The sequence below is a fragment of the Callospermophilus lateralis genome, chromosome 11 (assembly GCF_048772815.1).
Source record: "Callospermophilus lateralis isolate mCalLat2 chromosome 11, mCalLat2.hap1, whole genome shotgun sequence".
In the NCBI taxonomy this organism is placed as follows: domain Eukaryota; kingdom Metazoa; phylum Chordata; class Mammalia; order Rodentia; family Sciuridae; genus Callospermophilus; species Callospermophilus lateralis.
In genome coordinates, this window is record NC_135315.1 from 74,226,773 (window position 1) to 74,242,603 (window position 15,831).

The window sequence follows — 15,831 nt, forward strand, 5'->3', positions numbered from 1 at the left end:
AATTACATTATGTGTTGATTTGGAAGGATTTGACACTATGAATTTTCCTCTAATTGAAGCTTTGGACATATTCAGAAATTCTAAGGCAGTATTTTCAAATTTCCTAAGAATTGCCTATAATTTCAAGCCTTGAGAATGTGTTTTAGTTACCTAGAAAGATATAATTAATTTTTAAGTTACTGAATTCATATTATTAATCCTTGGTTCTATTCCATTATGATCAGAGAACTTACGTACCAGTAACCCTAGCTGTTTCTGAATTCCTTTGGGCTTTTAAAACTGATAAATGGAATTTTAGGATTGGTTTACTCTATATGTGTTTGGTAAAATTACTCATCTTATTTTTTTCCAACTTGTTAATAATTCTGAATTTAAAATGGCATCAAAGTGTAGAAAGAAGAAAATATTTTAAATGCACAGTTTATTTTGAAATCTATTGCTTTTCGGTGCCATTTTTTCTATATTTCTTACGATACATTAAGCTTCATTTTCCCGAGGTGGCTTATCTAAACTGACATGTGCTACTGTAAGGTATGATATGTTTATTCAGAGTTACCATCTGGACCTTTGATAGAAGGTCTTGAATTTCTGCTGATGTGACAAATCAGAGCTGGAAGAGCTCTACTTCAAATTGTATTTCTACATGCAAAAACCAAACTATTGACAGATTTGGTCTAAGCCTGGAAAATAGTACCTGGTCAGTTTTGTCCTGTTCTTCTAACTTTCATTTGCGCTATGATGGACAGCATTATCACTAATAATTACCTCTTTGAGTTTTAATAATTATTATTTTCTCTACCAGCTCTTTGTTTAAAGGGTAGGAAACAGTATTTCAGCAAAAGTTAAAAAGAAAACTATTTCATGATTACTGCTTTAATCTCAAAAGAATCTGCATGAATTAGTAGCAGCAACATTTATATTTCAGAATAACACAGAGATTTCCATATAAAGAACACCAGGTAAATCAATGTTAGTTAGCACCTTCAAGCTAAAAATTCTGAGAGTCTGCCTGGTTTCTAGCTTGCTGACCTTCATCCCTGGTTTGCAAAAGCACAGAAGTTTTTCTATTGATTGTACCCAGAGTAAATATAAACAAATGTATTGATGTCCATCCATACCACATCCATAGAGCACTGTTTTAGTATCTACCAAATGGACGGTAACAAAGCCAGGGTTAGTGTTTTTTTAATGTTTACAGAGTAGACTCAAATTGGAGGAGGAATATGTGTGGAAATGAAAATGAGAATGCCACTCAGAAATCATGCTTCAGTGAAGTAGGCCAAGTTAAATGCTGGTTGTTAATAGCACACAGCTAATTATGCCTCTCTTTCTGTCTTTCACCACGGTGTACTTACACACCCCAAATAAGAAATGGAACTTTTTGACATTTCCTAATATTTTAAAGTGATAAACTGAAATTACCCTTTGGAAGCATAATTGTTGGTAATAAAAAGCTGTTACATTTCTCTACTATAAAGATGTGTTGAAAGTGGCAAGCCGACTTTATGCCTTAGCTGTTCTTGTTCATCAGTTAAATTAGAATGCTTTGATATGTTAATTATTTATCATTTTAAATTATGCATCTTCTAAAATCAAAGGAACACAAAACCTATAATTTATTATTCATTTAGCATAAAAACTTGTCTTTATGTGACTGTTTCTTTTCTAGGTACAGAATTTCTGTTTTGATGTAAAACTTATCAACATATGGATTCCAAGTACAAGATGGAAAAGCTTATTTATTAAATAAAAAGCATATTAAGCCTCCACCACTTAATCTCCTGTGCTGTTTTGCAATTTTGTATATCTTAATGATATTTTATATCCATTAAGTATATATAGCCATATATATATTTTTATATAGAGAGTATAAAATATGTGTGTCTCTGTACATAGATGAATTTTAATACAGCTTTATATTCATAATTAATTCTAATGACATGGGACACTAAATATTTGTATTTAATTTTTGTGGCAAAATTCTAAGGCATTCAATATTAAATAAAATTGGATTAAATTTATAGCAAACTGAAGTGAATAGGAGGTTCTCTATAATAAAATAATTAAGTAGCATTTATTTACTTCTGATAGACAAGATTCCACAATCTTGTTCTAATGGGGAAATATAACAGAAAAGCAATGAATTCCAGACCTCCATGCTCTACAAACAGATTAATAAATGATCTTATCTCTTAAAGAATTGAGAAAGTTACAGTTTTATTGATTGTTGATATGCATTTTAGTGATCAAAGAATAATGTAGTAAACAGTCAAAAAAGTGCCTCCCTAGTTGAAAATCTATGTATTGAATAGCATTTATCCAAAATTAAAGGAAAAAAATCAGAGGAACATGTTCTCACTTTTTAGGTTTTTCTCAGTTCTGTTTAATGCCATCTTAGAAGTTCGAACTGTCTTTTATCACACAACCCTTCCCTTTGGGATTCTTGGCGACACCAACTGTTGTACTCCATTTATTTCTATGCCCTTCCAAATTAACTTTAGAGCTTTTTAAAAAAGAAGACCCACTCTCCTCAAAGGCTTACTGTTTTGGGTGGCATTCCTAAAGGTAACTCTGCTGAATATATTTTTAAATCCAAAATAGATCAGAGGGTTACAAACATGAATACTTAGGAGGAAAAATGGGCAAAAGAGTGAACATTGTAACCACTTAGGAAATCAGAACAACATGTTTATCCATACCTTGTTTTTCTTAATGTTTTACAGATACTGTGCCCAGAACATAAAGGGACCTCCCTAAAGTAGGGATTGTTTTGTACTGCTTCAGATAACTTGGAATGACTATTTGGGTGAAGCCAAATCTTTCCAGATTTTAACATCCCTTTACTACAAGTTCAATATAACTGGAAGGATATAGTAAGGGTAAACTGCAAGGCAGAATAGGGCATCCAAGTGGGACCCCAAATGATCAGTACCTCTTGGTCTTCATAGGGTGAGTTAGCCCTTGAAAACATGGGCTGTTCTCCGCATAGGCTGCTCTGTTCAATCGAACTCTGTAAAAGCCACGGGATGCCACTTGCACCTTGAGATATGTGAAGGTTGGAGTACACATCATGGATACGCTCTTTGTCATCCTCCCCCTGTCAGATATCTTTTACTAGGGGATGAAAACTGCCATATCATAAGCAGTTTCATGATTAAGTCTGGATTTTTTTTTTTTTTTTGGTACCAGGGTTTGAAGCCAGTGATATTCAGCCATTGGGCTATATCCCCATCCCTTCTTATTATTTTATTTTATTTTGAGATAGGGTCTCACTTAGTTGCTTAAGGCCCTGCTAAGTCTAAGTTGCTGAGACTGACCTTGAACTTGCCCCTCTACTGCCTCGGCCTCCTAAGTCACTGGGGTTACAGCATGTGCCAACCTACTCAGCTAGGCTTGTATTTTTGATACATAGTAATTGTGAGATTAATATAAATCTCAGGATACTACAATTTGTTTGACACCCATAGGCAACTAACACTCAAGGCAGAAGAAAATAGCATGCAAGTACACAGGGAGGGGAAGATGCTGGAGCTCACTTAAGTCTATAAATCAACCTGTCATTACATTGGTGTCTTGAATAGGATCATGGGCCTTTATTCAGGTCTTCATTCCCTGAAGGATTTTCTACTATCTGTAGTTCATTCATAAAACATTCTACAAATTATTTTTCCTATGAAATAGTTTCAGTGAATGAATTGGTCAAGTAATAAAAGACCAGTGTCAACCTTTACAAAAATCCTATAGTAGAACAGCAATATTTTATTAAACACCTATTTGAATCAACTTTACTCTTGGAAGATTTAGATCTTATCTCATATATATTCCTGTAAAAAATATTTTCATGAGAAGGGAGCTTAAGAAAGTTTCCTTTGCCAACATTCTATTTCTCCCATCATTTCTTATTATGAAAGATAATAATCATACCTTATAATCTAGGATGATATTCCCTACAGCATAAATCATTTTAACATTAAACCTTAATATTTATTGCCTGTTCTATCTTGTTGCTGACAGTCCTATTAATGCTTCACTTAGCAAGTCAAAAAGCTATACCTCAGTACTATATAGTACTAGAAAAGATTGAGAAAACTCTTTGTACACAAATCAGCGGAAAGCATAACTTATCTGTTACAACACAGGAAGATTAAACACATGGCCATAAAAATCCCTGCAATCACGGTAACTGGAGTCGAGGTTGTCTCTATTGCTTTAATAAATCCTTTAAGTATGCTTTCAATCTCTCAACAATTCCTGACAAAGCTTGTGTGCTGTTGTTGTGAATCTGCCTACCTCGAAAGTCCTGATGGTGAATATTTCATGTGGCTTATCACTTCTCTGTGTCCCTAGTCTGGGAGAAGCTAGTGTACTGTCTGCTAGTGCCGCTTAATACCTTATTAGTTGAAGATGGATTTGTACTTTCAGCCTTTAGCCACCTAATTTCCTGTTACAGAAGATAAAAATTTTATTTTTGCAAATGATGAATGAGGTGATTATATTTCACAAATTTTAAGGCCATGGACCATTAACTGAATCACTCTAAGCACTTGTCATTTTACCCATATGTATGCAACTTGAAAAGAGAGGGCTGTGTTGTTGTATTACCTGATGATTGCCATAGATGATCCCTCGTAAACGTCATGTGAAAAATTTATTTAAGCATGAATAAAACTAGGAAAAAGTTAACCCTTTCAGGAATAATTTGAGGGATTACTTATATCAGTGTTAGAATGAAAGGAGTTATCACCTTTCTCTTTATTCTTAAGATCTCTTATATAGTAGCAACTAAAACCTAACACAAACCACATTTGGAGAGTATAAATAGATAAGTATTGTTGTTCAATTATACATGTCTTCTCACTGAAAATTTATGTGATCAGGCAAAATATCAACATTGGATTATTAAGAGGAAATGAGCTTATTAGAATCTTTCTATGACTTGGCCTTCCAAGAGAAATAATTTTCCTTTAGTAGTTTGGACATTGACTCTGATTTCTATTTTGGGGATTTAGGCTTGACATTTCTCAGTGACAACTTAAGGCAGACAAGATAAACAAAATAATTCCCCGAGTATTTGGTAAGGCATTCCATATAGCAAAAACCACTAGTGCTAGAAAATTAACTCTACCATTTCTTAATCCCATAGTTTTTCTTCTTAGAGATAAGTACAGCCCACTCTGATATTAGTGGGTCTACAAACCTCTAGCTGATTGCACAATCAGATATGGAAAAATAAGAAGCTTTTAGTTTCTAAAAGGTTTATTGAGTTCTTGTATTTTTAATCCTGGTCCATCCCCTTTTAATTTCATCCCAGTGGGATACATTTACTTATAACACATGGCTTTTCTCATTCCAACATGACTCACAGAAGTTTTCCTTCCCTGGGAATGGTTGGAGTGCCAGCTTATTCAGCCTTAGTCAGAGCCTCTGTTATTTGGCATCAAATGTAAATTGGAGTCTTGATCTTTAGAATGTGGTTCTTTGCGGCCTTCTCCCATTTCTTCTATTTTCTCTGTATCTCAACAACTTAATGCATTTTATACCTAGGAATTAAGCCTATTTTATTTTTATATGGTGATAGATTCTGATGCTGATAATTCCTACCCAACCATAAGCATTCTGTACCAGCAGCTTTTACATTACTTTATGTGAGTTGTTTTGCTGATTATTTGATTCATTAAGTTTTTTCAAAGGTGTGGATTTAGGTTAAAATGAGATCAGGAAAGATTTTTATAGACTCTTTGTCTTTTGCTCAATTTTTAGACTAAGTTACAGATAATCAAGAGTCTTATTGGCTGTTGTTATTTCCATTAATAAAAATAAAATTACAGTTAAGAATCTTAATTTACTTAAAGAATCTCTTGCATATACAGGGATTTCCTCATTTGGTTGTGTGTAATTCCACTGTGGCCGACTAAGGTCACAATGATGGTATTTCCTTAGGGTTGTGCAGATGGTTCAGACCTGGCACAGAAATCTGGGACTTTGCCACTTTTCAGAATGCCATGGCCTCCAGGAGCCATGTCACAAGCAGACAGGCCCTGCTCACGGAGCACATACCAAAATATCATCAGCATTGTATTGACTAGGAACAGAAAGAGCAGTGTAAAGTCTGGTTCTAGAGATGTTCTCAAACAATGAAATGGAGAATCAACACATAAGGAACCAAGCTGGGAGCAGGAGATAGTATCAAGGTGTCCTTCCTGGACTCCTTTTCCTACTCTACCCAAGACGTTCACAGCCTCCAACAAGGTAGTATTTAATGTCACCTCTTTGGGGCCAAATTAGGTTAATATACCAGGTTCCTTCATATGGTCTGTCTATGTTAATATCATATGGGCTTAATTTGGAGACTTCTTTTAAGATTTTGAAAAATGTTCTTTTGTATAGAAAATATTATGATACATATTGTCATATTTTAATATTCTGTCCAAGTTCAGATACCCAGAACTCAGTAAACCATACTTGGGACCTGGAAAGATTAATAAATGAATTCAGCAAAGTGGCAGGATATAAAATCAACATGTATAAATCAAAGGCATTCCTGTATATCAGTGACAAATTCTCTGAAATGGAAATGAGGACAACCACTCCATTCACAATATCCTAAAAAAAAATAAAATACTTGGGAATCAACCTAACAAAAGAGGTGAAAGAATTATACAATGAAAACTACAGAACCCTAAAGAGAGAAATAGAAGAAGATCTTAGAAGATGGAAAAATATACCCTGTTCATGGATAGGCAGAACTAACATCATCAAAATGGCGATATTACCAAAAGTTCTCTATAGGTTTAATGCAATGCCAATCAAAATCCCAATGGCATTTCTTATAGAAATAGAGAAAGCAATCATGAAATTCATAAGGAAAAATAAAAGACCCAGAATAGCAAAAACAATACTAAGCAGGAAGTGTGAATCAGGTGGTATAGCGATACCAGACTTCAAACTATACTACAGAGCAATAGTAACAAAAACAGCATGGTACTGGTACAAAAACAGGCGGGTGGACCAATGGTACAGAATAGAGGACACAGAAACCAATCCACAAAACTACAACTATATTATATTTGATAAAGGGGCTAAAAGCATGCAATGGAGAAAGGATAGCATCTTCAACAAATGGTGTTGGGAAAACTGGAAATCCATATGCAACAAAATGAAACTAAATCCCTTTCTCTTGCCATGCACAAAAGTTAACTCAAAATGGATCAAGGAGCTTGATATCAAATCAGAGACACGGCATCTGATAGAAGAAAAAGTTGGCTATGATCTACATACTGTGGGGTCGGGCTCCAAAATCCTCAATAGGACACCCATAGCACAAGAGTTAATAACTAGAATCAACAAATGGGACTTACTCAAACTAAAATTTTTTTCTCAGCAAAAGAAACAATAAGAGAGGTAAAGAGGGAACAAATCTTTACTCCTCACACTTCAGATAGAGCCCTAATATCCAGAGTATACAAAGAACTCAAAAAATTAGACAACAAGATAACAAATAACCCAATCAACAAATGGGCCAAGGACCTGAATAGACACTTCTCAGAGGAGGACATACAATCAATCAACAAGTACATGAAAAAATGCTCACCATCTCTAGCAGTCAGAGAAATGCAAATCAAAACCACCGTAAGATACCATCTCACTCCAGTAAGATTGGCAGCCATTAGGAAGTCAAACAACAACAAGTGCTGGCGAGGATGTGGGGAAAAGGGTACACTTGTTCATTGTTGGTGGGACTGCAAATTGGTGCAGCCAATCTGGAAAGCAGTATGGAGATTTATTGGAAAGCTGGGAATGGAACCATCATTTGACCCAGCTATTCCCCTTCTCGGTCTATTCCCTAAAGACCTAAAAAGAGCATGCTACAGGAACACTGCTACATCGATGTTCATAGCAGCACAATTCAAAATAGCAAGACTGTGGAACCAACCTAGATGCCCTTCAATAGACGAATGGATAAAAAAATGTGGCATTTATACACAATGGAGTATTACTCTGCATTAAAAAATGACAAAATCATAGAATTTGGAGGGAAATGGATGGCATTAGAGCACATTATGCTAAGTGAAGCCAGCCAATCCCCAGAAAACAAATGCCAAATGTCTTCTTAGATATAAGGAGAGTAACTAAGAACAGAGTAGGGACGAAGAGCATGAGAAGAAGATTAACATTAAACAGGGATGAGAGGTGGGAGGGAAAGGGAGGGAGAAGGGAAATTGCATGGAAATGGAAGGAGACCCTCAGGGTTATACAAAATTACATACAAGAGGAAGCGAGGGGAAAGGGAAAAATAATACAAGGGGGAGATATGAACTGCAGTAGAGGGGGTAGAGAGAGAAGAGGGGAGGGGAGAGGAGGGGAGGGGGGATAGTAAAGAATAGGAAAGGCAGCAGAATACAACAGACACTAGTATGGCAATATATAAATCAATGGAAGTGTAACTGATGTGATTCTGTAATCTGTACACGGGGTAAAAATGGGAGTTCATAACCCACTTGAATCAAAGTGTGAAATATGATATATCAAGAACTATGTAATGTTTTGAACAACCAACAATAAAAAATAAATAAATAAATAAATAAATAAATAAAATGAAATAAAAATTTTTAAAAAGGGGAAATAATAAAATGTAAAATAGAATGGGAGTACATATCCCACTTGAATCAAAGTGTGAAACATAATATATCAAGAACTATGTAATGTTTTGAACAACCAACAATAAAAATTAATTAAAAAAATAAATAAAAAATTAAAAAAATATATAAAATAGAGCAGAAAAAAAAAAACTAGCTGGGCATTGAGATACATGCCTATAATCCAAATGGCTCTACAGGCTGAGGCAGAATATTATAGATTCAAAGCCACTCTCAGCAACAGTGAGGCCCTAAGCAATTCAGTGAGTCCCTATCTCTAAATAAAATACAAAATAGGGCTGGGGATGTGGTTCAGGGGTTGAGTGTCCTTGAGTTCATTTACCAGTACCCCCTCCACAGGAAAAAATTAAAAAAGATTAAAAAACTCAGATGCTCTTTGAATTGCGGAATAGGGTATGCATCTTCTGCAAATTCAATGAAGAAGTTTTGAAATGGATTTTCAATCCTATCCTAATTGCATAAAATATTGAGATATTTTATAACATTGAAAGAAATACTAAGGAAAAGTACTTCTAACATGTCAGGTTGTCTCAGTTTGTTAATTCCCGTTAGTAATGAATAGATTATCGATAGCTTCTTGGCCTTTTGGCTAAGATCAAGTGTAGTATTTGTTCTTATCATTGTAGTAAATTAATTAGAAAGTTAAACTAGGCACGTTAGGCTCTTTTATGGGAAAGGTAATGGCAATATAGCACAATTCGATAAAACAGTTTAGAAGCCATTATTGCTTACTTTGCATTGCATTAAGTCCCAAAGAGAATTAAATGAGATCCCATGCACTACACAAAATATTTCAAAGTATCATCCCCCAATTAAGACCTTGCAATAACCGTATGAGTTGAATGGTTAGGACTCATCTGCAAGTATACTAATTTCCCTTGTTTTGTGAGGACTTTGAAACCATATTAGTCTACCTTAAACCTTGTGCACTCAGGTTTAACCAAGATTACTCAGTCCTCCCACAATGGACTTATCTTTTGCTGAGACACCTTGCATGACCTTATCGTCCCATGCTTACTTAATGGATAAGTGGACCGTTGAAGGAGAACATGAAATTTAACAATTTTCTTATATGTCCTTGGGAATTTTCTAGGGTTTTAAGACCAGTTACTATGATATTGAGCCCTTCCCCAAAATATCCAGCTACCAGCACTTCAACTCTCAGTGTGAAGAAGGTGAGTTGAAGGAAAGTATGTTAAAGCTCATCATTGAGTAAGAAGGAAGAATATATCTTTAATTTTCTGGGGATAATATCTTTGTGAAAACAGTTTCTTAACAAATGACCAGAATATATCAAATAAATGGGAATAAAGTTTAAAACATTCACTGAGGAAATGCTACACTGATGATGATTCTTAGTTTTTAACTACCTTGGCTCTGAATATTCTCTGTTGTGGAAGTTCAATGTGTCAGGCAAGTAAAAGCCAGGATACTATGAATTTAATTTTCCTGAAAAAATTGAGAATCATGTACAGAGTGTCCTCAAGAAACTGCAATTTTCAAGTGGTGAATTGTGCTGCTATAAATATTGATGTGGCTGTGTCCCTTTAGTATGCTGTTTTTAAGTCCTTTCAGTATAGACAGAGGAGAGGGATAGTTGGGTCAAATGGTGGTTCCATTCCCAGTTTTCCAAGGAATATCCATACTGCTTTCCATGTTGGCTGCACCAATTTACAGTCCCACTAGCAATGCATGAGTGTGCTTTTTTCAAATGGTATACATGGTACACGAAAGCATGCAGGAAAACATCGTTTGGGGTCAAAACTGCTATTGAAAATTCCTTAGGAGGGTTCCAGGTTGCAGACAGACTTAGTGTCTCTCAGCAAGGCTGACACTGGCAGTTTCCTCCCAAAACTAAAACAGATTGCTCTTTCTCTGGTAAGCCCCAGAAGGAATTAACTTGTGTTTAGGGACCATGTGCTATGAAATTCACATCAAACTGGTTTATTGAGTAGTCTCAACTCAGTGGGGGGTGTAAACATGAAGCAATTTGTGTTTCTACAATCACTGCCTTCCACTGCAATCTGTCAAAATGTTCTTATTGACATCTCTGACAGATTTCACAACTTTTCATTCACTCTGGTTATTTAAAATCCACTTCATTATAAGACTTTTTTTTGTATCATCTCATTTGAATATCACCTCTGCACATAGACTTGAGCTGAGAGCCATGTCCTGCTGGAGTGTTGGAGGGTGGGGAAAGAGGGAGATGTCTTCTGCTCCAGAAACACTCCTCCTTTCTTTTCAAGACCTCCTTATTTTAATGTGCTTGCAGCCTGAGAAAGGAGAGGGAAAGAGACAAATGTATGATCTGTTTGACTGTAGTATGGTCCACCACTTCTTCCTCCCTTCCCAGTTGCTGATTTGCTCTAATAGTGCATAGGTTAGAAATGTAGAAGGGTCATGGTGGAATTCCATACTTCCCTCAGCTCCAACAGGAGCTCCATACCTTCATAAGGAACCATCTCTCTAGTTTTCTTGCCAGTAGAGCTCTCTGTCCCAGTGCGTAACCATTTTGTACATAACAATGACTGAGGAACTTTAGTTCTGTTCCTCCTACATGGTCTTCTTGATTCCTGGGAAATACATACCTTGAGTCCTCCAAACAGTATAAACAAACAAACAAACAAACAAATAAAATTCAGCTGCTCAACAGCTCTGCCTCCCCATCTCCCAACACCCCTTTTCCAGTTCTCTTCTTCCTTGCTCTTATAGTCACAGAATTAGCACAGCAAAATGAGTGCTTAAGCAGATGGTGAAGTTGGATACCAAATAATGGCTTTCTGTTCTCAGTTCTCCCCATCTTTATAAATGGCTTTCATTCCAATCCTCCTCAGTTTATTGTGGAGGCTTTAGTGAAAAAGAGCATTGGTAAAGAAACAAAGTAATTAATGGACACATTAGCCATTTGCAATTTATGAACTTTTAAAATTCAATTCTAAGCAAACTATAATATTAAATATATGCATTTGAAACATAATCATGAAATCTGAACACTTGTTTCGTATTTCATGATAGTGAAGAATCTTTATGTTTATTTATTTATTTTTTAAAAGAGGGGCAGTAGTAAAGTCTTCCCTGTGTATTCATAAGGGATTGCTTCTCAGACCCCCTGACATTACCAAAATCTACAGATAGTCAAGTTCTTTATATAAAATGAAAAAAGTAGTATTTGAATATAACTATACATATTCTATTGTATTCATTAATTCCTCTCCACACTACTTAAAATACTTAACACTATGCAAATAGTTGTTACAATGTATTGTTTAGGGTTTAATGACAAGAAAACCTCTACAAGTTTAGTTCAGTCATGGGGCTGGGATTGTGGCTCAGTGGCAGAGTGCTTGCCTTGCACATGTGAGGCACTACATAAAAATAAGTAAATAAGATAAAGGTATTGTGTCCATCTGCAACTAAAAAATTATTTTTAAAAAGTTTAGTACAGACACTTTTTATTTTTTAAATATTTCTCATCCATGATTGGTTGCCATCTTGTATCTCTGAACCTATCAATGTGGAATTCACAGATATGAAGCACTTAATGTATTGTTTACATTTATAAAATCATTCTGTTCTTTAGAAATGGGCTTAAAATATTTACAGGCAAATTGATAAAATGTGTTATATTTACCCCAGAAAATTCAGATTCCAGAAAGGATCAGAGACATTCTTGAAATAAAATTTACCACAAGTTTTTTCAGGTGGGTACTTGGGAGTTTATTATACCATTTCTATTATTACACATGTTTGGAATTTTTTATAATGAAAGTCATCAGTACACTTTTACCATGAAAATTTTGATATTTAAGGAATTTGTCCCATGTAATTTTTTTTGAAGAGTTGAGATGTTCCTACCATTGCATTATTACTAATTCTATACTTTTTGATGTATAGCTTGGGCCTAATTTATTCCAAAAGAAAATCAACAGGTCTCTATCTTTCAAAAAAAGTTATCTGGATGTAAAGGAATAATGTATATGTAGTCACCTGAACTGTTCTCCATCTTTACCAAAATGATAGGAAACATTCAGAAGTGTAGGTTCAGATGATATCTACAGGAACATCAAGCAAACCAGACTCACTTATCTGGTAATTTTCTGCACCTTTCAAAGACTCCTGGAGACTTCACATGATCATTTTGTTTCTGTAAATGAAGGACAAAATGAGAGATTATACATGAATTCAGAAATCCACACATGCCATTTTCTAAACCACATCATATACTTTTTTAAACTCCTGTTCCTGTATTTTACAAAGAAACTAGAGTTTAATATACAAAGTATATTAAATTTAGTCTAGATTTAGCAAGAGTCCAATAAGATAGGTTTTTAGATTCCTTGAGATATCACTTTTTAATAATGATAAATATTTCTGGTTTAATTAATCATCTTGCTAATTTATTCCAGCCTAATCCTGTATTTCTTAGCAATATTATGGATGCATATCTCAGAAGGATTTAAATAAATTCCAAAGGGAATCACACTTTATATGCAAAATGATTTCAAACTCAATTTCTCTCCATACTCTGTGTCTTAATTTGCTGTTCATAAATCAGTATATTTAGAAAAGACTGGAAACTTGTTTTCAGCAAAGAACCTAATAATATAAAATTAATTTTGATTTATACAACCTAAAATTTTATATTGTTTATATGTAAGCATAATTTGTTTTTATTAACACTTCAGTTTTTAAAATTTTTAAAAGGTGTTATTTTTCTGTTAATAACTATACTATGATAAAGAGACTCCTTGGTGAAATATACTTATGAAATAATAAAGATGATATATTCCTCTTAGAAGTCTTAATACATGTTAGCATAATAAAGTTTCTACTAGGTTTTGTAGGAAAGAAATTTCATTTATCTGGTTATTTCTCAAGTTTATTTAATTTTTTAACATTTTTTAAAAAATGGATATTAATTTATTTCAGATCACTAATATTCATAGCTCTTAATTTCAAAAATGTTCCTTAAAAAGCTTCTTAATTAAAAGAGCAGAGTTTTAAAATATAAATGCCTCATTTATTTTAATACATTAATACGAGTAGTATTAATACGAATTCAGATTTTATAAAATTTAAACTTGTAGTAAACAATTTTTACACAGTTAAAAAGAATTTGCTATTTACATTTACTATGTTTTATATGTTCTGTTGCCTATAGAGTAGGATAGACAACTATAAATTAAATTATTTACTGTTAACTTTTGGAATCTTTTTGTATGACAGTGAGAGAAGTAATGAGGGAATAGAATATAACAGGGTTGTGAGGATGGAAAAGATGGATTTGAAAATATTTAGGGGCTGGTGTTGTGGCTCAGTGGTGGAGTGCTCAACTAGCACATGCAAGGCACTGGGTTCAATCCTCAGCACCACATAAAAATAAATAAATAAAAGTATTGTGTCAAACTACAACTAAAAAAAATATTAAAAAGTTTTTATTAGACAACTCTATTGGACTTGTGGACTAAACAGTGTGGAAAGGATGCAGAGAGATGACTTGTGATTGTATGTTCATTGGTGGCACTAATGCAAACATGAATGAAGAAGGAGGAGGATGTAGAAATAGGTGGTGACTTTTGTTTGTGACATGGAATAATTGTATCATCTCTGTAAAAATCAGGAACAGAGGTGAAATAGCAATTAAGTATAATATAAAACGTTCAGAAAAAGGAGCAGCTGAGAATATAAAACTTATATATGGAATCAGAATCATTCAGTAAGTCTTTAATAAGAACAACAAATGGAGTATGAAATCACAGCAAATAAAAACAGTGTCAAGTGGTGGTAGACAGGAAAAGGAACTTAAGAGAAGTCAGGAAAGCAATGAAAACATACTAATGTCAATGAGGAAACCCATGTCAGTTCAAGCTTACTAAGCAACTAGAGATGGTGTTATAGACATTTCCTAGATGTGTCAAGTAAGCCCCATGGGAGAAATATGAAACAATTGCTACTGAACTTGGTATTTGAGAGCAGATTAGAAGATTTAATGATTCTATTTTCAAAAACCTGTGGTCAGTGAAGTCAAATTTTAAGAACTGAGGAGAAAACCGGTACTGAGAGTTTGAAATGGGAAAGTGGAGAATGAATGCAAGCAGTTAAGTTTGTTTATAGGCACTGTTTTTAGGAGGCAATGCAGGAGGCCAGAATAATGAGTCCTAAGGGAAAAAGGAGTGGATGGGATTGAAACATTGAAAGGAACTTTTAGAAGACTAGATCAAAGTAGTAGCATGCAACATTTTAGGGTGAATTTTCATGTGAAATAGGGGGCAAATTCTATATTGTAATTGAAAAAGCTGTGGGCTATAAAGAGTAATAAATATTTGGAATTATTGTTGAGGAGAATGGGAAGGGAATACTTTTATTGATTAATTTTTGATTGATTCAAACATTTTGCATTTGGAAAAGAAAGTCATCTATTGCAGTATTTTGCCAACTTTTCTCAGGTGCTTTGCAATTTCTTTGCCTTGCGCTATTTGTCTTCATTGCCTTCATTTTGCTTTTTATTTCATTTGATTGGTTTGTTTTGTTTTTTCTTACTTGTCTTTGCTGTGATTCTTCATATGTAGCTGGCTACTAGGATAAACATTTAACACATATGTGAAGATAGGGATGTACATGGTGAAGAGTTCTTAGGAGGTAAGGTTTTCATATAACAAATATTTTTAATTATCTTTAAAATAATTTTTTTATTATAGCTTTAATATATTTATTGTCTCTTGCATTTTATTATGTACCCAAACAACTTTTACTTACATGTCCACAAATATAAATGTATCACCTGCCTTGAACACAGTCTATTTTTATTTTTATGAGAGTTTAGAAGATATTACATTAAAATTTTTCTTTGCTTTTAGAAGACTAGAGCAATTTTGTCTCCCAACAAAATTGTCAAATCATTGAAGACAAATGCTTTTGGAAAAGATAAAGTAAATAATTATCACTTAATAGATTTTAAAAAGTATTAGTTCTACGTTCCTTCCATTTGCTTCATCATATAGGGCTAAACACAATATCTATTACATAATGGTGCTGGTACACTCCATTTGAATTCAGTTGATAAAGTTTTTTTTTTTTTCTTTAGATTTTTGAAAGTTTGCCTCTTAAAATTGCTATATATTAACCTTTTGCTATTTATCTGCATCCTATAATCTGTCTATCCATCAATTTT

The 15,831-nt window shown here is 34.0% G+C and overlaps 1 pseudogene; it reads left to right on the forward strand.

The window, feature by feature from the left end:
• The first annotated feature begins 9,226 nt into the window (after positions 1-9,226).
• LOC143387003 (U2 spliceosomal RNA) lies at positions 9,227-9,428 on the forward strand (annotated as a pseudogene).
• The last annotated feature ends 6,403 nt before the right edge of the window (positions 9,429-15,831 follow it).